Source organism: Colletes latitarsis, chromosome 2, assembly GCF_051014445.1.
Source record: "Colletes latitarsis isolate SP2378_abdomen chromosome 2, iyColLati1, whole genome shotgun sequence".
Classification (NCBI taxonomy): domain Eukaryota; kingdom Metazoa; phylum Arthropoda; class Insecta; order Hymenoptera; family Colletidae; genus Colletes; species Colletes latitarsis.
Window position 1 is genome coordinate 16,006,765 of NC_135135.1, and position 27,468 is coordinate 16,034,232.

The 27,468-nt window shown below is 39.7% G+C and overlaps 1 long non-coding RNA gene across 5 annotated transcripts in view; it reads left to right on the top strand.

Annotated features, from left to right (window-relative positions):
- Positions 1 to 8,676: 8,676 nt before the first annotated feature.
- The window catches only part of LOC143347441 (uncharacterized), a 118,242-nt gene continuing 99,450 nt past the window's right edge, over positions 8,677 to 27,468 (top strand). For all 5 annotated transcript variants that reach the window (XR_013080609.1, XR_013080608.1, XR_013080601.1 and 2 more), the window contains exons 1-2: positions 8,677 to 8,999; positions 17,484 to 17,593. This is a non-coding gene — a long non-coding RNA (uncharacterized LOC143347441). The remainder of the gene's footprint in view (positions 9,000 to 17,483; positions 17,594 to 27,468) is intronic.

The window sequence follows — 27,468 nt, forward strand, 5'->3', positions numbered from 1 at the left end:
CTTATTGAACGACCCTCATAGTACAAATTTAATTAGATAAATTAGAATCTGTTAACAAATTTGTTCAACCAGTATTCAGGCAAGCAAAGCTGTGAGCAAAAGAGTTTATCAATCTATCACTTCTATTTAGATTCAGATTCAAAATAAATGGGAAAAGACCTCGTTAATGTTTTAAAAACGTCCTTGATAGTGAGCATGGACAATTTAGAGTTTAAAACATTGTTGAACGTAGTGTCAAAGTTCATCTTTATCTTTCGACACCTTTCTTTGTGTCGTCTTCGTTCACCTTTGCACTCGCAGATGCAACCATTTATGCAAGTGGACAAGAGATGGCGCCACAGATTTCTTCACTGTGGCGGGCACCTCCCACGCTCACCATCAGAGGGACACTGCAATCCTTTACCTCTCGAAATTCAGACATTTTTGAACATTTATAAATTACTGAAAAATGCTGTAGTAGATCCAACTTTATTATAAATCGTATGACATGATACAATTTTTCTTTTAACCATGTAACAAGATAAAACAGACACGAATAACCAAAAACACTAATGGAAGATTAAAAAAAAGCTCTATATAAAATATTTTATCAACGAATTCTTAACTTATAATTTTCGTGTTATCGTAGGTCATTAATTAGAATATACTATTAATTTTGAAAGTGATATTGTTTCAAAAACACACACCTCTAATTTAACGATGGAAAAATATTTTTTATTCCGCTTCAAGTTACTTTCGTGATAAGCTGTACATATAAAAGCAACGCTTTCGTAGAAGCTTGATAAAAGGGTTAAATAAATAAACGCTTGCAAAATTGATTTCGTTAGTTACGGTAACGTAGTGGCCATTCCGGCAATCTGCGCGAAACATCTTTCGGTGGATGTTTAGCGCCATCTTTTTCGCCCATAATTAATGTGAGACATTAATAACAATAATGTACGGCAACGACAGGAACTATCCAGCAAATTTAATTTTTTGCATCGCGCCGCGCGATCCTACCGGCATCGCCGACTTGAATAATGCATAAAATGAGCGCGGGGTTCCGAGGTCCGCTTCGGAAGTTGAAACGACGCCGCTTCGAGCCTCAAGGGCTTCAGCCTTTATAATTAGGCAACGAAACGCATTGTGTCTGACGTCCATATCGACTACCTAACTCAAACCTGACTAACGAGCTTTCGTTCCCTTTCTACATACGTAGACGCGCGTATACAGTTGACTGCTAATAAATCTTTCGCCTGTACCTTCGTCATTATCGGCGAGCGTTTAACTTGAATGGGATATCACGTGGCCACTGATTTCGAGCTGCCACGTCCACAAATAAAACGAGTTTTTCTTTTTCAAACATCCTCGATCGTCCAACGGATGACACCATCGTTTCCTACTTTCCTCGTTGCAAACACCAATAAATTACACGACCAGGGGAGGGGGCGATTTTTCTATGAATTATTAACCCTCGTTATTAAATTTCCCCTGTGTCGAGTACCATTTGCGCTATAAATTTGTTTAAAGTCGAACTTTAGCACAGGTAGCCCTCCTACAACACGGCATCTTATAACACGGTTTCGCTCTAACACGATAAGAAAATTGCGAAAACCTTTGTACAACACTGTACTTCCGCAGCACTGGATAACATGATTTTTGCTTAACATATTTAAAAACCAAATTACCTTAAAATAATGACGCGAAGGAATAAGAAACTATAGTTGGCTTTACATGAAAATATATGTATAAACAAATTATAATTTATTAAATTAAGGTTGCGTTAAATTAAAATAATATTTTTTTTTGTGTTATGCATACATTTATATTTTTCATAAACATTAAGTTGCTTATGTAGAATTTAAAAAAATATTTGTTTTTAATAAGTTTTCGGAATGTAACCCTTTTTGTACTGGTTTTGGGTCTCATATAACACGGTTTCACACAACACGGCATATTCTATGAACCTATCTACCGTGTTATAGGAGGGTTACCTGGAACTCCAAAGTCGCGATAAGAAAAATGAGAGTGGTGGGTACTTTATAAAATACAAGACGAGTGTATTTTAGCGATCGAGCGTATATCGATCGCGCGACGAGGAGATGGGGGGAAAACCGTGCGATTACTATTTGCAAAAGATATATTAAACGGCGGTAAACGGCAATGCGGGAGAGTTGTTACTGACAGCAAACATGGCTGCCTCGGTGGGGGCCTCGGGCTAGCTTAACAACTTCTCTCTTACCGGCGAAGCAGCACCTTTTTGTAAATCGTTCGAGCATTATTAATCGCTTGATGTGGATTTCAAACTTATTACGCTGGCTGACATGACAGACACGGCCCGGGGCTCCTTATCTCTCTGTTCTTCACCCACGAGCACATCGAAAACCTGCCTTCCCCTCCCCTGTCTCTACTATTTCATTTGATGTCCGTGCCAGGTGCTTTGTACAATTGTACGCCTGGCTCGACTGCTTATTCCGCTTCAAACTCGCAAGTTATTTCGTTCGGTCGCTGCCGCAACCGCACCGTAACATCTTTTTTCCCTTTCTTTTTTTTTTTTGCGAAAATTACTGCCCGCTTTGGCCGCGGGAAATAACGTCGGATGTTTCCGGAAGGCCGCTCGAACGTATACTGGAACACCTGCTAGGTGCCAGGTAAAACACGTTTCTGTGCCCTAAGTGCTATCACGGTAATTAATTGCAATTGATACTTACGCGCGAGCGTTGATTATACGCAATAACGTGAAATTAATCTTCACACATTGTACACATCCGTTTGGAGAATGCGCACAAGTCGACTGAACATCTAGGTCGTTGTTTCCTGATTCAGTCTCGCGAACAGAATCCCATCGATTACTCTTTCGTACTACGACGATTGATGGGCAAACGATAGGCACCGGGGATGGATCTGTTGTTTTAACGTTGAAACTTTTAATAAATAACGTTTTCCTGGAACTTATCGGCCATGTCGTGGAAAACTTCGATTGCCCCGCGTCAGATGGCGGCATAAAGCAAACCCAAGCCCAGTATGAAAAGAACAATGTTGTTAAGCAGCAAACAGAGAGCCTCCGACGTATTTATAAATTAATTATTGATTCCTTTCCTTTCGCCTTTGCGTCAAGTTTATTGCTGGATAATCTACTATCCGTTTATCTCTACGAAATATTAGAGATTCAAGATGTTGACATCTAATTTCACAACCCCAATTTGGGCAATTAGATTTTAGTTCAATGACAGAAAAAAACCTGGGAGGTTGGATCGTGAGGATTATTTCTTTTTTGACGAAACAACGAAGGTTGCACAAGGACTTGGATCGGTGATAGGAGCTGTAAACAATAAGGTTTGGCGTGAAGGCTTAAGGGCGTCGAGAGCGATTGGCCGAAGGATCCGTCTGGTTGGACGGGAAAGTCCTTTGTAACCGAGGGAAATTGAGAAAATATCATTAGACCGAATCGAGCTGCCAAGACAAAGTAGAAGTCACACGGCTAACTGGAGCTGCCACGGCCCCGACAGGACAAAGCAGGATACAGGAGTAGAAGAGTAGGGGCCGCCCCAAGAGACGTGTTCGTAGCAAACGCCCACGAACGGTGACAGCCAGCGAAGATTTATGACGCTATAAAATATCATTTGTATTTGATGTCAGAGCGAGGGCTTGATTAATGCACTGCCGGGCGCACAATGAATAACTGACGTGTTGTTATAGTAACATCAATCTGAAAGAAGCGCGGGGTGAGCCAGTACCCCGTTGATAAATTGTGTAGATTGGAGTTGCTGTTGCTGAGATACGATCAGCGAGCCTTCTATGATTCAATCATTAATGCTCTTTCCCATGATAGAATCGTCGTGCATTTACTAAATTATTCCCCTAACGGTGCTTCTTATTGAGTTAACCGGAATTAGAAAAAAAACCCAGGCGATCGCGATGTTTACCAGTCGCAACAAACCATTATTTTCAAATATAATTAAATCTATTCTCTTGACATTGTTCTGCGTTGTTTCCAACGATTTTTAAGATAAAAGTATATATTTACTGTAGACAGTAACTTATTACTATTATTAAGGAAATTGTTTCCATATAGAATCAACAAGAGGTGCTTCCATCGCACTTGGTTTGAGAACATCAAATTATGTTAATTACTTGACAAAAACGGTAACTAACACTTATAATACTGAAAATATCATATGTTTTAATTTGGATTAGAAAATTAGAACTAAAAAATTAGAACTAAAAAATTGGAAAACTAGACCATAAACAATATTATTTGGTTTATTATAGGTTTGTCACCTAGTAATTTGAGCTATATGTAGAAATGGTAACAATTTCTAATCAGACGATCGGTTGTGTTCTCGTTTTTAACTTGTAACGCGGTATGATTGAAATGGGCAGTCGAAGAAAATTCGGAATTACCATAGAATTGGATTCGGAATGTATCGATCACGGGAGCAGCACAAAAGTGTCGCGAAGTTTACAACATCGTCAAGATAGGGAGCTACACGTTCGGTTCACCCCTTATAACAGAATCATTAATCACTTACCAACAATGATTTTATTCGCGGCGAGCGACCCGGGTGTAACGTACCGTGACGCACCCCGAACACTGGGGACGATACATCACCGCGATATGTAATATTGCCCTCGGCCCCATAAAGAAAGAGAACAGAAGAGAGCTGTCCTGGTCCGACACATAGCCATCGACCAATCGCCCTATCGCCCAGAGCGGTGTCAATCGATCTTCCCGCGCGCGCCACTTTCAAACCGTGAAAACGCTTTTGCCACGGAACGCCAACAAGAAACCACGAACCGTGAAGGAAGATTGATTCCTTGCGCGCATTGTATTGCTGTGATTTATACATTTCCCATCCCGTGCAATGTTGCCACGTATATATGCATCGTCGATAGTAATATTTTACGGAAACACAACACAGAATATTATAGGAAAGACTAATAGAGATGCTCGTGTTGTATCTATAAATAAAAAGCACCAGTGACGAGAGCAATCTCGACTAACGTTATTTACGCTTCGACTCTTCGAACTCCACGAATTATCATTGACCCGCGGTTGGTATCGTTGGGTCGCGTGTGACCCTTAACTGTTTCAAATTTTAGACGTTCGTCTTAGATTCTTTGCAATTAATACATGATACGAGTTTGGTTTGACTCTAAAAATGATCGGGTAAACGGTAGTTTTGGGGATCGGATTTTTTTTCGACGGAGCGTTCGAAGTAGATTTTCCATATTTGAAAGGCGAAAACAGTAAAAGTCAGGCGAAAAGCATAAAGTGTCCGTGACGAGGCGAAAGTAGTTTGCGAGGACGGGAGGGTTACTTTATTGTATATGGGCTGATTATGCACGTAAATATTTCACCGGGGATGATTCCCGTAGCAGGGTGAACGAGGTTACGCGTTGGGGCCAAGCAAGAGGGGGTACAGGCTGGAAAGGAAAATGGCGGTAGGGAGAGGAGACGGGGATTTACGCGTGCAAGCCTGAACGCCCTTTATACGTCGTCGACGCCGTAATATATGACACCTATAGATCACAATTACGTGTAATGGCGCTCACTCTTGTATTCATGGCGATATTATTTCTGGTTGCCTTTCAAGGTCGTCGTCAACTCTGCCTCCCCTCCGTCTTGTTCGTGCGAGACTTCGGTCCGTATGCTAAGCAGCCGGTAATTCTAGTTTGATTTACTCGCACGTCCACCCCAAAACTTTGTGGCGAACATCCGCGCCGTGCTTCCAACCCCACCGGGGGTAAGTGATTACGGTAAATCGGACAATAAGTCTCTTAGGATCTTTGTCCTTTGTCGATCGCACGCCACCGTAATTTACACGACATGATATATGGACGCGATCTTTGTATTAACGATTACACTGGTCGACAGAATTATAAGACACCCCATTTATTCTTTAGAAACATATGTATGAGCTTGTACACGTAGCAAGAACGACGAGGACATAGAAGATTAGCATTTCTTAATGAGAATTATATTAGATAAGAAATGTTTTGATTTTCTGGTAGGATAAAATTATAAGACACTAGTGTTTTTAAATAATCAAAAGAATTATGGAAGAAGAAGGAGATCCGAAAGATAACCATCCCTTAATTCAAGAGATAAGAGAGCAGTTTTAAGGTGTGCATCATGGCAAAGTTGATGGGCAATTGTCCTTATAGTGATCGAATATATTATAAACCTTTGTTTCTTTATGAAACTGAATAGGAATATAGCAATCGTTTTTTTTTATTGGGTTTTTTATGTCAGTGATATTATAGTTTCTTGAGAAATGTATTAACGTGAAAAATTTGTAGCCTAATGTATATAGAGGTCTTCGACACGTTTCCATAGCAGAATTCAATTGCGATACATGAAATTCATCGTTTCTCGAGCACACCGTAGTAGTAATATCCTCACCGGATGTAAAATTACACCGCGTGCATTGCAAATACTCCGCATCGCAGTTATGTAAACATATACGCTCGCCTTAGGATGTAGAATAAATATTTCACAAGATACATCTGACGCGTTGAATTAAAAGAACAGGTAATGGTAGACTTTATATGGCTATCGTTTTATATATAATCTTGAACGTAACATATACATCAAGTACAATCATCAAGCAATTAGTTCAAGCAGTCAGCGGAATCAGGAGATACGATCAAACTTGAAGACTTGCTACCGTCCGTTACCATCGGATGAAAAATATTAGCGAATAGCGAGATTCAATGAATATAGTTAAGACTTTGAATCAGACTCAAAGTGTTCCAAGACGATCAAGACTCTGGAGACTTCGAGAGTATTAAGAATCGATTCGAAGCGAGGCTTTCAAGACTTTAGGAGTGTTGAGGCTTCGAATCGGATTCGAATCGATACAAAGTGTTCCAAGACGATCGAGACATCGAGAGCGTCGAGGCTTCGAATCAGATTCGAATCGATGCAAAGTCCAGCAAAATCCCCATCGCTACGAGCAAGGACGTTGGATCGATGGGAATATATTATGCGTTGAATATTAGTATCAGCGCCGCGAGTAATTACGCCCGTCGTAATTACTACCGAGTTAATTGGTAAGATAAATGAGACATAAACGCAACGCATTAAAAATCCTATTTAAAGGCTGGGCGACGAGCGAACGCACACGCGTGTTACACATTCTAAGCCATCGCGGAAGACGAGGGTACGCTCGTGAATCACTGCACGAGTACACATTAAGCGGCACGATAATTGAGTGAAGCGCCGTGCGTCGCGGCGCTTCCGCAACGGCTACTCGAAACTCGCGTTTGCGGGGCTGCGTTTCAGACAGCACCAATGGCGCTACTTGTCGCCGTCGGCGGTGACACGTGTGCGCGTGCGAATAATAACCACGTACACGTTTATATAGCCCGGAGATAGCTATTGTCCCAGTCCCGGGGAGTAATGCACCATTGTGAATTGGTCACAGTGATGCATCGCCTGTCGTCAGGAAAGCGACGGTTAGTTTATTTCGTTTCAAACACCCGTTCGTTCTATCCCTGTTGACGACCAGCACTCAATAAAAACATCGAAATTATACGAGACCCGCGTTAATTCTACGTTTAAAGTCGCCGCTGAGCGTAGACTCTCGGGATACGCTAAATAATTTTTACTCCCGGAAGTTCTCGACTCCCAAACGCTCGAAAACTGGCTGAAAATCTACTTACTCCTTTTCCTATGCCTGGCATTCGTGATAAGAACCAGTCGTTTGAAATTTGAAAGTAATTTGGATTTTGGTCGCGTTTGCCTCCAAGGTGGACGCTGAGAATTCATTCGAAGCGTAGAACGTTTGATTCGAAGGCGTGAGAACGGTTTCGAATGTAGAAATAGTACTTTTAGATGCTTACGATGCAAATGTCCTTAATTGTTACAACGGGAGGCGCAATCTGGTGAACGGCCGACCGCGAGAAAAAGCGTGTAAACTGGCGGAGGTTGTGTGCGTTATGCACATCTAGCAGTACGTGCGGGCGCACAAACGAATCACTCACGTTTCCTGTAAATTGCGGATTCATGGTATATCGGCGCACGGCCGAAACGTTTTACTGCCCGGCGATGCGCGATAACGCCGCGCTGACAGCGGAATGTCCCAGCCAAAATGAATCCAGCGAATACACGCGAGACGCATATGCGGGAAACGTATTCTCCTATGTTTTGTTTTTCGCGGGCGTGCTTGGAATATCGGATACAGCACCCAATGGCGTAGAGCGAAAGAAGCCCGACACGACGCGGCCACAGTATTCTCAGAAACAAAGTATAGACACCTACACTATAATACAACTGATAATTTTATTATTTTATTATATTTAATTTCTTAAACTTCAAGAATTATTTAACACCTTTCACCAGAATCCTCGACAATAGACCTCGTAGCTACTTGTAGTTGTTATTGAGAGTATAGAGTGAGACTTCTTAGTTTTAGTCAGGTCAAATTTTTGTTCTTATATTTCAAGAATTATGTACCATCTTTTCCCAGAATCTTCAACAATAATAGTCCTATCTTGCCCTTCTAGCTACTTGTAGTTGTTGTTAGGGGTATGGAACTAGAGTGGGACTTCCTGGCTTGAGTTAGGTCTAATTTACGCTTTATTTCTTAAATTTTAAGAATTATTTGCCACCTTTCTCCAGAATCCTCGACAACAGTCCTGTCTTGCCCTCGTAGCTACTCGTAGTTACTTGTTATTGGGGGTATGAGACTAGAGTGGGACTTCCTGGCTTCTGTCAGGTCGAAATCCTCGATTAAGCTGATGTTCTCCTACAGTTGAGCTGCTAGTTTTATAGTAGCTCGGTGCGGAGAATTTCGGCGAAGTTGACGGGCCCACTATGGTCAAATCCACTCACCTCACCTCCACGTGGGGCCCCTGGGACTCTGTACTAGTCTGGTACAGGGTGCGAAAGAGTGAGTGGTAGTCGAGTAAGGATGTAAACGTCCTGGCAAGCAATTGTGCTTCGAGTCAAGATGGTTCCCTCGAGTATCCATTCTCTGGGTGATATAGGAAACGTTGGAAGGACTGATGTCTAGGTAAATATTATTAAAATTGAAACTTGCAGACGAAATTATTGGCTTCTCAAACCTAACCTAAGAAGTCTAACAAGTCCCTTAAAATATTTGTTGTTAAGAAAAGAAAATTAGATATAGCTTAGAAATATAAAATTATATTTTTGAAGGACAATTAAGATAGACGTTACCATTCGTAAGGAACTCATTACCTCGTATTTTATTAGAGTGAAACATCGTGTGTACTCGAAATGAAAGAGCAGTCTCGTGAAACCAGTAGAACTTCTCTCGATAATTGCACGACTTGATTTTTCACTTCGGTCACTTTGTACATTGCTCATTAACGAATTTAAAATTAAGTTACCTTGATTTCGCTTGTTTTTAAAGCAACTTCGTATTAAACTGATCAAGACGATAGTTATTAGAATAGATATTAATGCGTTCGCTCGAATAAAACGATAAAAAGTTCCTTCGTAATTAATGTACGCGTATCAGTTTGCGCACATTCCGACGATTTATGCGTCGGTGTAACGTTAAAAATGCACGTTCATTTATTAAGAAATATACTGTCGTCTGGCAGAACATAAGCAATGATTCCTTTATAACAGGATTTACATTGTTTTATTTCGTTTACACGTACCAGTCATTAATATAATATTTAATTAAACGTGTACGGGTTTTATTAAATGCGTAACGTATCTCATTACGTATGATCGTTTCGTATTCATTCGAACGATATCGAAGAATGTTTATGAATCTAGAAAGTATACAAGTAAAATTAAACGCGTCTGTCGTGAGCCAAGTATTTTTGTTTTTGTATTTGTGCACAGATAAACTGCTTTAAATATTCGGTATCTCGTCCAGAATTAATTGTGTTGTTCAAAAATTTGCCCTGTAACAGCAAGTCCTTGACTTGGAACTGTCTTGAAATACAGAGTGTTTCTTCGTCGTTGAATTCAAAATTTGCCAGAAAAGCGAAGAAAAATCATAGCTTTCGGGGGTAAATATTTTGATTAACTTATTCACACGTTCCGTTATTGAAATAAATGTTGAAAAAGCAGAAGGAAACAGAGGCTTTCGTTGCTTGGGACTTAATGGGTTAACGAACGCTAATAAACCATCGGTTTCTCAATAATGGTTTCATAAATCAACGGTGAAAAATTATCGTGCCTCGTGACAAAGCAAAAACCAAGCGACCGCCTCTAACCATAGCTGATAATTGCATTGTCGCATTAATACATATCTCACATAATGCAGTTTCGAGTCCGAAGATAAACGATCCAATCTGTTAAGAGTGTGCCACCCCTCGACGTGCGCGCTTTCACGTCACATTCGTGTGTATATATATAGTATATGTAAGTGTGTATATATTTTCCGAGGTCAAAATTTATTATGTACTAAAACAGCAGTATTGTTGCAAGGAAGCGGCTGTTGACTAGAAAAAGCTGCTGTTATCAATTCACATTAGCTTAATAGGTACAAGAGAGAAAGGAACAAATGAGAAGGAGGGGAACAGATAGAGAGAAAGAACGTGAGGGGGATGGAGGAGGAGACCGTTGAGGGAGAGGGGAATAAGGTCACGCCAGAAAGTGAGTAATGAAGGCGGTTTATCTCCGAGGAGTAACTAGCGGTGTTCGTGTAATGGGGGCATTCATCAACGCGATCTCACATCGCCTTTCCGTTCGCGTTTCAGAGTCTCATGACGATTTGCACTACGAACGGACGGTGAGAAACGGACCTGAAACGATTTCTTTTTGCGCGCGTCTTGGAAAACCCGTTGCCACTTTGCCACGTAAGATTAATGTCGCCGAAGTGAAGTTTTCGGCGCCATTAATTTTTCTGACACATTTATTAATTTTCCTTACTCCGGCAGTCGTTCAGCGCGGAGTTTAAGATCTTGACGTTAAGCTGACGGTAAGCGTCTTTCTCTTTCAAATTACCTTCTGCATCCTCCTCTCCTCCACGTTCGATTCCAGTCTGCATGCATTCTGTAAATACAAGCATAATTTTCGTTAACGCGTTTCTAAGTTAAATCGTTAAAAAACTCGACCGCCCGGGGCACATCCCAGTTGGGCGTACCGTTTTAATTTTTATATTCGCCACCAAATTGGTTGCATTCGGTTTTAGTCTCGTGCGAACGCGCTTTACGAAACACCGAAGATCAGTGTGAAATTTTGTGTCGTTTAATCGGAGGACCGACACCAATATCCGGGATGCGACACGTCACTGTCAGTACGTGCCAGCAGCAGGATAGCAGCAACATTAACAATAACAACAACTACAACAGCCGAGCATCAACGGCACACACGATATACACGCACGGAACACGCAATGAGCACAGCGGGCAGCCATATTATTACCGTCTTTTCGCAGTCCGCGCCTCTATAATTATGATTTTATTTTTATGGACATAAATTATACAGGCTGCCTAGCTGTGTCATTATATGGCATTTTAATTCAAGGCTGTAGACATGATGGTAACCCGCGTCACGGACTCGCTGCTCACCTGCCCGCTAAGAAAGGGGCGAGGGGGGGCACGACAGGGGAAAAGAGGAGACCGTCGCGCCGTCTGGCGAGGAGGCGGTCACTCTGCCTCTTGTTATTCGTACGCTCCTGCGGTTAAGTCCCGTTTCTACGTGACGCAAACCCCAGGCCCAGCAATCAAAAGTAACTAATGGCCAGCTAAATACGACAAAACATATATGTTATATAGAGACGAGTGGACAAAAGTAGAGTTCGTGACCGTTCAGGACATTTTGGGGATCCGTTTTCCCATCATTAAATGGATCATCGTAATTTCTTCTTTGAAAGAATTGCAAAAGAGTTCGAAAGAAATACGTAACGAGGAACTAATTTTTGTAAAACAGTAAATAACACTACTGTCACCAGAAAAGGAACAAATTGAGGATTATGGAGTTATAATTTGAACAACTTGACAAAGATATCTCCGACATAGAAAAAGTCATTAACAAAAACTCGATTATTGTTCGTGTCGAGGATAGTAATGATAAAATATGACTAAATTCAAGAAAAGGATGTACAAACAATTTTTTCCCTTATCAATAATTATTATTGATGAAGGAAATCGAGTTTGGGTTGCTCGTAAACAATTATGAATGGGGAGAATTATATTTCGATCGATCATAACAATTGTCGACGAGAGAATTTCTATTTCGATCGTTCATATAATTATCGTATAATTGTAATTCATGTATAAATCATGTTATCTGTGAAAACAAGAAGTACGTAAAAATATTAGCAGATAAATAATTCTTGACCTAGAACTTTTTAATCGTTTTGCACTTAACTGGTACGTGTGCAGAACGTATTACCTTTTTATTGATATCTTAAAGACTTAAACGTCGCCTCGTATCTGACAGCGCATTTAGCACCGCACACGTGACTGATATTCGTCAAATGCCGTATGACTGTAATTTAAGAGCAATTTGAAGAGGTAGTACAGTACTCTGCGGCTTGGCGATTACCCTAAATAATTATGTACTGACCCGTTGTTACGTTGTTACGACCGTCAGAATTATACATAATTTGTAGTCTTAAGTATACCTTACGTTGGTTTACTTTTGACAGTAATCCATGCTTTCTTGGAACCTCCATTTTGAATAACGACGCCTCGGTTGGAATTCGATCATTCCTTTTCTACGAACATAACCCTTTCTTTTCAAATTATCTAAGAGGTCACAGGAAACAATATTTTTAATAGAATAAAGATTTTCAAGACTTTTAAAACTTCCAATTCAAAGTAATTCGATTTTTCCGCCATTTTAAATTTTAAATTCTATGACCATGTTACTCAACAGTTTCTATCTTATCTATTGGCGTCAAAATTGCAAAATTTATTGTCCCGGAAATTGGGGAAAGACTTTGAAACAAGCAAAACGATGACTTAAGTCTTTATAATATTAACATGAATGGATCATATTTCAATTTCAACAATACCCCTGACGTCGACAGCAAAAAGTGATCGATTTGGCGTAGAATGACCTTTTTTTTTATTGGATAACGTTGAACGATTAAACCTGCAGTTGTTTGCATATCCGGTTTATGTTTCAATCTGGTTTCATCAATATGAATAAACACCGGTACGTGAGATAGCTGGCTCCTGCATTAATATGTATTGGCAATAAATCGATATCGATAATTAAAATCTGTTCCAGGCAGGAGGCCCTTCGGCCGTGAGCGCGTTTATATAAAAGTTCAATTTGTTATATGTAACTGTACGAGATGACTATAAATATTGCGTTACCCTTTTTAACTGGGATCGTAAATCCATATGATTTATACCCCAACCGTCTGTAAGAGTGCAAAGGGGTCGAGATTTTTATGCATTGTTGGACCGCGTCGCAGGATTTTCATACTTCTTTCTTCTCGCTAGACAGAAGTTTCCATTTTGCATTTCGTTCGCGTATGCGATGGTTCACAAAACCAAAGCCAATCCAGGAATTTAATCAAGAACTAGACTTAATGTACATTAGAGAAACGTTATTACTTGTTTCTACTTCATTCAGTAATGTTAAACACTAGTTGGAGTAACATTTTGAAGCTTGCCGAAACTTTGATACGTTGTTTTCGCCAGTATTTAAACATATGTATCACGAAAAATTTTTTAACAGTTTGAATAAAAGATTCTTAGGTCATTTTCTACCAGTATACCATAGGTATACCATAGGTCATTCTTCGCTAAATCAGACACTATAGGAAGTAAAATTTCGAACGTATACACCAAATAATGGGTAAATGATACGATAGATGCAATTCGATAATTAGTGCGAGGGATTTGTCAAGTTTTTAAAGTATTTTGCGAGATGCTTGAGTCTCTGATCATCAAGTTTGCGTACGAATGATTGTCTACGCGTCGCTGGAAAATATTCGGGATTAATTGATCGTACGCGGGCGTCGACTCGAAAACGGAAACGATCGCGGACCACCGTGGACGCAATGGGCATCTGGAATGAATTTTTCCCAGGACATCACCGGTCGGAATATCGTCCGTGCATCGGATCAGCACAAGCCCGAAAAAATATTTTCGCTGGCAGATGCGTACGGCCGGCGTTGTAACGGGGCCAACGAGTTTGAACATCAGTCACGAAAAAGAGGGATTAAAAAAAAGAGGTGGGAGAGTGCCAAAAAAGTCCGGGAGATGGGTTGCTCGAATGAGTGGGTTGAGTGAGTGAATGACGGATAGACAGCAACCAGACAGGAAACTGACAGCACGGCGACGGGCTGACAGCTTGCCACTCTGCCGAGCGAGCGCAACATCGAGAATTACCGGCTACCGTACGTGTTGAACCTTGTCCCATTCATCGACAAAAAAGTGAACGAACGCCCGATTTTGCTCTATTTCAGTCGACAGGATGGATGATCATGTTCGAGGGAACAAAAATCGTTACCGTTACCTTTGCCATTCGAATCGCATTAACAATATTAAATTATAATAATCAGACCGGGGCTGGTCGAGTCAGCCTTGCCCGACGAGTCCGCCATCTTCGGTAGAAACGCGATTAAAAAAGGGCTCAGGATTTTCGGGACACATGGAAGAACAAATTCCTGGCAAACGTGGGTCGAAAAATGAATATTCTCGGAGTTGTAAATAACTTTCTGTTTTGATCGGAGCATGCGACTCACTCGACTTCATATTTAATATTGTTGACCGTGTTCGAGAGAACTAAAATCGTTATTGCACATTAATAATATTAAATTATAATAATATGACCTTACACGACGGCCCCGCTATGTTATTTCGGAAGAACCAATGTATTTTTTATTTTCCCCTGCTATTATAGAATGTAACAATCTTTGTGAAAGAATGTTATTCTATATAGAAAGTTTAAACGTCATCGTACCACCGGAACTTCATAATCGTGGGATGAAAGTTTCAGATTCGAAGTAAAATTAGAAAATTTTCTAATAATTTTGTAGAGTGCAAACATGATCAGAACTGGCGAAATATTTATGAATGAGTTCGAACGTTACTAGCAATTTTCAGCATCGTTTTTAGAATTGTATCGTAGACGAGGTAATGACTTTTAGTTTTATACCTCACAAATTAGCAATTGTATAAAGCAGGAAATCCCAATCGCGATAATTAATCTCTTGTTTAATTAACGGACGCGGATGGACGTATGTAACAATGAAAGCAGTAAGTCATTTCAACACGAGGAAATTCATGTAGCGAAACTGAATTATACTGAATTACACACGCGAAAGAGTCATTAAGACATGATTCAGATGTTGATTGCATAGAGCTACAAACCGAATATAAATAAAAAAAATTGAGCCGCGTTGGTGGACGGTGACCAAGACATGATATCTGTCGACAAAAGCTACGGGAAAGGAGCTAATAACACCGACCATTTTCTTTTATATCTCGCATGACGTTACGCGGGATTAACCATACGTGTTTAACGCGCATTTCCATGGTAAATGTGCTCACCTTGTAAATTACTTTAAAAACTATAAAAAAACTTTGTTCTTTGTTAGTACAAAATTCTAAAAAAAAGACTAACCGTCGAGGTGACGGGCACAATTTGTATTATATAGGATAAATAGAGGAATCGTGGTCGAGTAAATCGCTCCGGAGATCACGACATATCGCTATCGCTGTAACAGGGCGTGAAAAGAGCTTTGCCGAATCTCTGGCAGAATTCCCAAGTTCAAGGGAGAAAGTTTTGTAATGGAACAGCCCAGAAAGTGAAGTTAAGCGAGCCATGGATGGAAAGCAAAGCGACTATTCGCTCGTGTAGGGACTCGTAAAAAAAAACATAATTTAAAGTTACTCGTATACAAATGCAGAAGAATTAACTAGTTTTTCGTGTGTTTCATAAAAAGTTTAGCAAATTAACATTTCCAGTTTACATCGATAATTACAAATATCAACAGAGTTTGTTCCAAATATTCGCGGTATTACGAATCGTACAATTTCCCTGTACCGGCCTGGATAACGTTCGCGTGGCGGGCGCGAGCGACCATTAACGAGGGATCGGTGCAGTTTGAAAATAGTCGGGCATTCGGATCGCTAGACGAACTCGTGCGAGTAAATCGCGGCGTATCATCGTCTTTGCAACAGGGCGTGAAAGGGGCATTACTGAATCTCTGGCAGCATTCCCGGAAAAGTCTGAAGGAAAAAGGTTCGCGGAAGGACGCAGCGACGAGTGAAGCGAACGAACAAAAGCAAAGGAAGGAAGATGACTGCTCGGTTGAGTAATGGATCAATTTATTTACTGGCTGTAGGTACCTACCGGGGGTAGTAGATACGTATATAGGCGGCGTATAACAGGGCAGAGAAATGGCTACGTTGGATCCCCCGAGTGTCGGGTAGAAAGATGTGCTGCGGGATACGGGCCGCTAGGAGACGATTTCGCTATCCCTCTCCGACCTGCCATCCTCGGCATTCTACTCTCTCCTTCCGACCATCGGCATTCCTTCGTCTTACTCTTCGTCACCGTGTTCTACCTCTTCGTCTTCTTTCTCTAACACGTTCCTCGGCAGCCTCTTTCGCGAAGGAGATCGTATTTATTTCCACGGTGGTGAGAATGGATAGCGTGCTGGTGATCTATGTCCCAGTGCAGACACATCTCATTTACTCTGCGGAGCATAATTCCTTAACACTTTTTTGGGGAAAAGTGCTCGTATATCTTGGTTACGCCACCAAGTCGCGCGAACGCCAACCGGCCTGGCACGCTCGTACCAGCAATTTCGACTCCCGTCTGTATCTTTCTTTGATATTTTATATTCGCCGTTTTACTTTCCCCCTCTGTTCTTGAATATAACCGAGGGAAACTATTGTCATCGGGCGGGATCACCCTGGGTTTTCTCGACTTTCATCGGAAATACGAAAACATAATACAGTTTTACTTCAAAGTGTCGTCGTTTTCTCAAATTTCGAGCTATTCGATATCGTTCGGTCGGACCATAACTGCATCCCGAGTAAAATGTGTTTACCTGTCACCGCAATTGGAAGATATATTTAGATAGAACACCCTGTATAATATCCACTTTCTGCAGTTACTTGAAACAGGACACCTTTAGTTATTGCTGTTTCACAGATACATAAAGCGACATTTACAAATACGTTACGTTTACGAGCACGATATCGCGTTCGTTTCTTTAATTTCCTTTTTCGATACGCTGAGATAAATAAGTGGTTTTATTATCAATACATAACTTGCGTAACCAGGAAATTGACACTCGATATTTCCTTGGAAACTTGTATAATACGTTGACATAAATCCTCATTTCGTGACAGAGCATCGAATAAATTTAAAAAAGCAGCTCGTCGAACAAGAAATATAGGAATTATAGAAATAAAATTTTACACGCAAATGCTACTATAATTATAAAACTCCAACCGATTACAGATCGCTTTCCTTCTTAGTTAATCTCAGTAAATTATGCAGAAATGCAATTTTACTTATTTATTACATTTTTTTTGTACTCGTACAATTTTCAGAAGGTTTCGATTTACTTAAAAAATTTGTTGTTTTGTTCTAGGTCAACTAAAAATCTATTGAAACAATTTCAATTAGATCGCTACTGTTATGGTCCGTACATGTCAGGAAACAGGATAGGCTGTTTATTATTGCATCCTCTTTTGAGTCGAGGTAAATACTAAACAATTATAAGTTTATATTATATATATATATTTGTTCGACTTAAATAATCTCATATTATTTAACTTAAACTGTTACGAAACATTGTTAACGAGACGTAAGACGGGAGTACTCATACTAAACGCAAAACTATGCCAGTTTTTTGATTCCCATTTCAAAATTAGAAACGCTGGAAGCTTTTTTACGAAGAGCCTTGGTTAACGTATTTCCTTAATAAATTGATACATAAATGCATAATGCATAACATTTCTTTATGAAAACATGTGTTCTTTAAGTATGCATAGATAAGTACGCAAATTTTGAAAACGCTACCATCAATAATGTTTGAGCAAAATATTCATAAACGTCAATTTCTTAGCGCAGATTCGATGACCCCCGTAAATAATAAAATCGACAGAAATATGTACATGTTGGCGGAGAATATTTCGACATATAAAATCTAATTTGACTGTTTACAAGTATATATTAGAACTTTCATGAAAAAGTTCGTGGATTAATTTGTAGCGTTAATAATTCGCGCGAAGAAAAATATCAAAGACGAGGAAGGTCGGGTCGTTATTGTACCAATAAAGGAAGTAATTGTGAAATTATCTTTGGTGGAAACACGCGTGCAAACACATAACGCGCGAACGTAAATCGGAACCGGTTGATAATATTCGTTTTAAGGCTTGAAATAATATCAGGGACGCCGGCGTACATAAATTGTCCGATACGGAGCGGCAATCGGACGTCGAATTAGAAGGTTGTCGATTGGCCGACGCCGCGGGAGGGTATTTATATAGCTTCAGGAGTACCTGTATCGCAATCATTAATAAATAACGGCATTATGCAAATGCACAATTTGTCTCCGGGTGGCAGGACCGCACGAGCCCTCTCCAATATAGTTATTTTAAATATAAAACGAAAGTACAAACGTAACGCGCCGGCAATTTATTTCGGCCTACTGTCACGCCGCGGTGGTTCACATTTATAATGAGAAGACAAATGATGCGTTGCGATGTGTCCGCGTACCTGTACGAGAGCGTGTATGAGCGCAATGATGACCGGCCATTAATTTATTGCGCGACACGACAAGATGAAACTAGAGCCCCTCGTCAACGAGTTTTTCGTGTCGATGTCATTTTCGTTGTACTTCCCTCGTCGACGATGTTTTATTACGCGTTAATGAAGATACAGAATCTTCCTATTTTTCCGTCCGTGACAAATTGGACAGGCCTGACTAACGCTAATTTTCTATTCCTTCTTTTCGCCTCTCTAACTAGCCGTTGCAATTTTCACCTTCCCACCGTTGGGTGTCGCTAAAATTTCAAATTAGTCGCGGATTTTGCATTTTTCTAGCCGGACTTGCCCCACATTTCATACAGAATTTTTTCTCGACGTAAATTCATCGTTCGTTATTTTTCCCAGAATATAGTAATCTTTTTCTTTTTTAATTCGGTGTTTAAGGAAGGATTTTCCTTTTTAATCTATTGCCAACATTTAATTGTATTAGAGATACTTTTAAATTGCAGACAAATTTTTATCCTGTAGATTCTTATTATTTATTAATTAATATGGAATCTTTTAACCTCTGGATAGTTTATATTGGGATTGAACTTAATTTAAAGTGAATAGAATGAGAAATTTATAGAGTTTGCACAAGTTTCTATTAGTGTAAGTGGATCTAAATTTATTATACGAATACCTTTTTGATAATTAATTAAATTAATATCTTTACAGTTTAAAATTAAATATACAGTAATGCGACAAAATCAAATATGTCTGTCGATAATATAATACAGAAAGTCAGTTTTACGAAGCGAAATTTCGATTCTTTATACTATAGGGCAGCTTGATTTCAGTTTTATCTGTTTGGCGATGCATCCAGTATACAGGCCTCGGCGTGCATATTATCTCACATAGTGGATTAGTTGTTACACGGAGTTTAGCATTAACTTCATGCGTGCGGTAATCTCCAGCTTATATTGTAAACCACGTACGATAGTGTTATATCGTGTTTACGGAAAGATACTAAGGCCATTTCGTTTACAAATCGGTCCCTCCTAAAATGTATTATCTCATCAAATACCAAGGTTTGTCTCATAGGTCATAGTTTCTGATTGACAATTTTAAGACCACAGGCCTTCGATAGACTCGTCGTAACGCCAACAATTTTTAACAGTTTTATACAGAAAAAAATTGTGGCTACTTTTGAAATATATAGCTAGAAGCATAGATTGAAACTGGACGAAAAAGAAAATACATTTCTTTGACAAAAATATTCCGATCTAGTTGGAAACACCCCTATAATGAAAACTATAAACTATCCTTTCTAGTTTACTGCAAGACAGCCTAAGAAAAACTGTGTAGGCTCAGGCTAAAAGTTATGGGTGCTGCGTGACGGATACAAATCAATCGTGATTCATACGGATTTTTTACGTTAAATTATTTATTTCTCGCGTATCCGGTGCAGTAATTAATTGCCCCGATCGAAGCCTATTTAGACTTTGCGATATTTAACCGCTCATTAAGCATACATCTTTCCGACGTTTCCCTGTAAGGAAATATGGACCTTCAGCCACTAACGATTTGCCAACGCTGCACAACTGCTGGATTGCATGTACTGAAAGGTTACCGGCAATAAAATACTCCGTGTCTAAAGGCTATTAATGTCTCGATGCAACGCCAACCATCGTTTTCATCGACACTTTATATCCACGTGTATTCGCGTCAAAGAATCCGAGGTCTTTTTACCATGGTCCAGTAGCATTATAGTTTGATCAGAATTAACTGGTCGCTCAAGGCCGTTGGACGATTTATTCCCACTATATATCATTTCGCCATATTGTCGATGTATCTCTCGTATGTTCACTGATAGCATCTTCGCGAATTTTTTACTGCAGAAATTAACACTAAACCTACCGCGACCGGTCAAATGACCGTTTTTAAAATTTCGTTTAGAATTTCTAACACACAATATTATTTTAGCGCCATTTAACTTCACGACTTTTCTTATAGTATACGTACAATGAATTTTACAATATTCACTTCTAATCTTATTATTTATTTTCTGAGAAAAATATGTAGTCTGTCTTGCCTACCACGACCGGTCATCTGACCGGTTGAACGATTTATGTATTTTTGTAAAAAAACTGGACATTTGGTACCAAATTCTGGTTAACTTCCGATGTAAATAGGAAATATATGTATAGTAAAGACGAAAGGAGAGAATTTATAGTTCCCACTGTCTTAGAATAGTCTAACAACGCGTATTAAAAATAGTTAAACTTTATACGCGTTTAGTTTCGAGACTATTAGTGTTTTATTAATTATTGAGGCATTATTAGAAGCGGCAAAACCTCCCCTTTAAAATGGCTTTTGGTTTTTGTCGATCCGACTTTCCGTTTTCGAGATATCGTAATTTATGTAAAAGGTAATTTTTAAAATTCCGCTCTCGGCCTTAGAAAAGGCTATTAACGCGCATTAAAAATACTAAAAACTTTAGATGCGTGCAGTTCCGAAACTACTAGTGTTTTATTAATAATTGAACCATTGTTAGAAGCGGCAAAGCCTCCCCTTTAAAATGGCTTTTGGTTTTTCTCGATCCGACTTTCCGTTTCGGAGATATCATCGTGTAAAGACAATCGTAATTTTTTTTAATTCGACTGTCTCGCTGTCCGGCTCGCGTACAATAGCCTATTCACGCGTATTAAAAATACTAAAACTTTAGACGCGTGCAGTTTCGAAACTACTAGTGTTTTATTAATAATTGAGGTATTGTTGGCAGCGGCAAAGCTTCCTCTTTAAAGTGGCTTTTGGTTTTTGACGATCGGACTTTCCGTTTCGGAGATATCGTAATTTATGTAAATGGTAATTTTTTTAATTCGACTATCTCTGTCTTCGTCTAACGGAGTCGGACCTCTTTGTCGCACGTGCTTGGTGCTGACCTACCCCGCGTACGTGACTGTCGTGACCTAGTTCCAGCGGCGTAGTATTTCCAAGAATTTACTACGCACTGTTTACTATCTACGCGCGCGCGAGATCAATGTACTCGCGAGCGCACAACAAAACGTAAACAAACCCTATCTCCGAAACTAGCCACCGCATCGACTTGAAATTAAAATCGCTATATCTCCGGAACTAATTACGCTATCGACCCGTACAAACGCTCATTTTAAAGGGCATTTCATCCCCTATCCAATGAACATAATTACTTTTACAATTTATTTTTTCTTCTATGTTTATTTTGATATTTACTTTGACGCTACATACCCAAAGAAGTTTCAGTAATTTCTACTGATCGTACGACTAGTGTACGATAAAACTGGACCATAAATTGTTTATTTAATTAAAAATGAATTTAAATACAGGATGTTCGCGTAATTACTAGGCAGCACTTTTTCTTAAATAGTTCTTTTCTCTAGAATTAACTACGGTATCGACTTGGAACAAAATTCGTTTTCAAGGGTGTTTTATCTTCTTTCCAATGGATATTAAAAAATTTTTTCACATAAAAGAAAAGAACATCTTACGAATAAACATCAAAACACAAGTTTCTATACATATAATGTAAAAATTAAAAGTATGTTGCCTCGTAAAAGAGAAAAAGAAAGATTGGTCATTTGACCGGTCATGGTAGGAATAGGTATACATGCAGTGCCGGTAGGTTTAGTGTTAATTAACGTTGATTTCTTAAATTGGAAATCGAATCCACTGCAGTTCTTAGATTTTAAAATATTGTAAAATAGGCCATAACAAACCATAATGGTACGCAGATATAGTTGAGATCTGAAGTAATCGAAAGCAGAAGGTTCCTTTCAAAACAGTTTACCGGAACGAGTGGTCAGAATTATTTGAAGGATAATTTATCGCTCGCGATCAGAAGGATTTCGAAGCGAAATGACAAGTGGCGGTAAAACATCGATGTAGAAATAAATCATATCCACCGTTGAGTTTGGAAAGCAGGTGTCGGCGACAAGCAAACATCTTTCCGCGGTTTTGCTAAGCTTTACATGTCGTATAAAGTTCGCCGAGCGATTCATAAAGCGAAATGAACTACGCTGTGGAAGAAAACAATTTCCGGTAAAACAGGGAATTAAGTACTTATCTTTATGAGCGGCTGTGCAATTTTCTGAAAGAAGATACGCCGGCCACCCTCGGCGCGGCGTGTACTATACAGAAAAGTTTATCGCGGCCTCGATACCGCATTTCGAGCGCATAACGCCGTTCGCAGTTTGTTGACTGAAGTTATTCTTAACGCTGGTATACAGCCACGGAGAAAACTGCCGTCACGATAACGCCGAAGAAGCATTACCGGCTACAAAGTTGTCGTCCTGTCGTACCATCGAACAGGTGCATTTAGATTGCTAGATTGGTAACGTCAAATGGAGAGAAACGAACGACCGTGACAAGTGTACATCGATTTGCATGGTTAATAGCGACGCTTTATCAATGTGATCGATACCACCTATTCGTTTCGTTTATTGATACTTTAATCGTGTCACTTATGCGGACTATTCCTAGCGTGTACGAACGAGCAGTCGATTCCTCGTAAAGCAGCGAGAAATTTGGAAAATTCGCGTTTAATTGGCCAACAAGTGTTAATTTTACTCGCCGGTTATTATATTCGATGTTATCGTACGCATTAATTCGATCAAAGTTGCAGTTATTTATGGATAGCCGGCAATAAATTACGCTATAAATAACATCGACTTATTTCAAACCTTGTCCTTAATGACATACATAAAGTTGGTATCTTGCAGTCATAATTATATAAAAGTTGACTTTTTCATCGGCGTAAAAGCGATACTTTATTGTGTCTATAACTCAACGTTAATACATTACTCAGTTACTAAGTCACATGTCAGCAGACGCGGTGGCCATTATATCCTATTAATAGGCCATTACATAGACGCACTTGGATTTCATGAATGTGAGTAATGGAGAGAAATGAACGCTTAGCTAACCGTGCATTGATCCTTGCGTGTAATATTCGTGTTATTGCACTAACAAATGTCTGCTATTTGTTATGTCCTATAATAAGATAACCTTTAGAAAGAGGCAATTCGCGTATGTCACAGAAATTGCATCATGTGCTTCGTTAGAACTCGCGATGCTGAATTTCCGCGAAAAGAAGCAGAACTGTCGAAAATTTTTTTATTTTACGAGCAACCACTAATGAAACCGCTGGTTCCGCGGCTGGTGCTTTGGATCAGACTAAAGAAAGATCCGCCATCTGGTGGCTGAACGTAAAACTCAACATACGAAGCCATCGTAGTTTAAATAAATCCCTCTTCTTCATAATTTCTCTTTCCCAGATTGTATTAAAATTTCAAACCTCGAATTTTGTACACCTTAGAGGTCGTTTAAATCTTAAGTTAGCAGTTTGGCCATCAGACGACTGGTCACAGAGGGTAGTTTCCATTTGGGTGGTAAATAACCATTTACGATCAATTAAATCTTTTTGGTATTTTAATTTCTTAAAATTATATTTTGCCAGACGGTAAATTTAACTTCGTCGTTACTCAAAGAGCCGAAAGATAGATGGATCTTTTCTCGATCGAAGCAGGGGCTCGTAATTCACAGTTTGCATAGTATTCCTTTGAAAGGTAATTACTCTAAAATTTGGTGCTCTGACAAAGTCCACTGATTGAATCTTTAGTTAATCGAGCGAGCGAAAATCGAATAGGGGGTTGGAACGGAATGCCCAGAAACAATTTAGTTTGACAGAAAACCCTGAAACCGTTTGAGAATAAAAATCAGAGACGCATGTTAGCAGCGGCTAAAGCGAATCCCCGATGTGCGTTGCACGAATCAGTTGGCCAGAATAAACGCGGTGACCATAGGTTGGCGTATCGCCAGATCACCTATCCACGTAAGCATTCGTCTTTTCATCGCGACGCGCCGCGACCGAACCGAACAGATTAATGCGCGGCTTAAAACTCGCCAGCGAATCATCTGGATGATTTGAATGCCCCTAATGTGCAGCATGATTGAAATTTTTACGACACAAATCGCTGCCAAACGACTGCCATTCGTTTCGATCGTTGTGTTATCGTCGAATGATACACGCGGACGAAAATAATGCTACGACAAAGTTACAAGGAGACTATCGGGACCTAACCCTCGACGGTTTTAATGATATTTTGCAGTCTTGTAAATTCGCTTGTACGATAACCGTGACCGGAGTTATGGCAGCAGATATCCAGTTAATTATGGAAACAAATATGCGTGAAATTTGGAAAAATTTTGGTAATAGATAATTCCGTTCAAGGATGATTTTGGTGTTGTGGCAAACATGGAAGACTAATAACATTTTTTTAATCATGTACGTTTGAATGTTCTTGTAACCAGGCGAGTTTCAGGAGATATTCACACTTATTTTTTGTATAATAAATATTTTTCTTTGAGTACAAAAAGTCTGCGTTTTATGATAAATACAATAGTATGCCACCATATGAAATGTTGGGGTACCCGTGTCATTATATTTTATTCCGTTTTCTGGTCGCAATATCGTTTCGAGTTTGCAACATTTGTTAAATTTCACGTATAAATGTCGTAATTATTCAATCTTTTGAACCACACCTTGGAGGGATGATAAATGCCGCTGGATGCCGAATAAGCGGACCAGCGGCGAAGATCTACAACTAACTATATTCACCTTGTCAAGTCATCCTGACTTAGTAAACACTACGACAAGTGGTGTCCAAGATTTTACGGTGACTTGACTTACGACAGAAGAGGCTGTTTATCATGGTGTCAAAGTAACGCTCGTGCCGTTCGAGACAATAAAACGAATGAGCTATGCGAGTAGCACTTTGAGAAATGGTGCGTCGAGTCTTGAGGACCTTTTGTTGCGACACTGATTTTAAATTAGAATTTATAGGGTGCCTGAAAATCCTTCGACGGGGCCGTTATAGTTGCTCGAGAAATTTGTTTATTTCGCCTCTTATTCTCCGCGTTTTCATCGAGAACGTAAAACTCATTCGCACGGGCAACGTTGCCTAAAATTACAGGGGCCATTCCCGTCTGCGCCACAATTTTTACACGGTTTCTTAGAAATTTTAATAAGAGAAACTATCTTTACAAATCCAGACTTCACCCAGACCAAGTGTTTATACGCATTAATACTACACAAAACATGATTCTTTCAAAGAAAATAAGGATCTTTGAGTCGCTAAATTACTGAGAGAACATCCTCTTAATTGCACCAGTCGCTATTATTCGAAACGATTATTTGAAAATAGCTGTTTGAAATAAATTTCGCCCAGGTCCAGGCCGTCTTGGTTTGATTCGGTTTGAACGATTCCGTAGCGAGTTCTGCAGAGGCCAAGCGAGTTCGCGTTGACCATAAATATTCGTCGTCTCCGTACACAAGAGTCGAAGACGTATCCATTCGCGAGAAACATTCCAGGAGTCGAGTAGTCAGGTTCTAACAACGCCGTGACGCCATAAAATTCCGAAAATGCATAGCTTCGATGAAACGCGACGTTCGCGTATGTAACCCCCCCGGCTAAGGATAATCTGGCGGTAACGTCACGACGCCTAAGCTAATGGTACGCGCGACGTCGTCGACATTTTCAGCCAACCGGTCGTTGGGCATTCGTTGTGTCTAACGACAAGAAGAAGAGAAGACGCGATGCTGGTATCGCGGGTAGCTTGAGTGATGAAGTGAGTGCAGAGTGAGGCCTATTTTTGTGCCCACCGACAAACAGCCTCGTAGATCTCGTGACACATCGTTAGAACGCCACGAAAATACCCTCCGCGCGGACGAAAAGTGCTAAGGGATATCCAGACACTGGCTACTACGTTTATTCTAAGAAATTACCGTCTACGCGCAACCCTATTCTTCATTCGTTTGTTTGGAAATGTTGCCCGCGAGGTTCCCTTAATCAAACGATCATACGTGGGAATATATGCGTACGTAATTATAGATACACGTGTTTCGCAATACTATTTGCTGAAACCTAGCCATCTATCTGTTCGAGAGAATAAGGACGATTCTGAATTCGCTTCAGCCTTCAGCGCTTGCCCTGAAGTCAGAGTTTTGTGCAGAATTATTGAACAGTGCGTTCAATATTTCATTTGGAAATTGTATCTGAAATCTAAATTAAGACACGTATACTAGAAAATTATCAGGCATTGTGGCAGAGTATCAATAATACATCATAACAATAATATAAAACGTGACATTGTTTGTATTGTACGTGTATAAGTTTATCGCAATTTATCTCGTCGTTGAAGAAAACGAAGGAGGCAATTAAATTTTACTGTCTGGATGTTTTGATACCAACTGAATACTGAATTCTAACGCTAACCATAAACTAGTCACGCATCGTTACATACAGCGAATAAAATGAAGCCGAAGATATAATTTATCGTGAATTCTCAGGGTTATTAACTTTAAGTTGCCATATATTATATCGTGGAATTTATTTAGTATCGTAGATATTCAAGGAGGACATGCGTTAACGAAAAAAGAATAAACTATTGGAAAATTCTTGAAAATATCTGTCGTGTTATAGTTATGCAAGCGATTCGAGGAGTTAATAAGGAAGTTATGTTATGAACAGCCCGTTAGACCAACACTGTCCAGGCTTTATTTTCTTTGCGATTGTTTATTTTACAAGTACGGCGCTGCAAGCTTTATGCAACGGGGATGTTAGATAAATAATAGTACAAGGTTTATTCGTAAAATTAATACGACACGTAAGTAGTTGGGAAAGGTTACAAAAATTAGGAGAAATTTTCGGAACAAATCGGAGCATCCATATCGCCCTATATCAGGCTTTCCATCGTCTCCTCGTCTGACAGTTATTGCAACGTTTGAAGATACTTATTCGACGAAGTTATGGCGAGCAGCTGCGCGGTTTTTTCGATCATTTGGG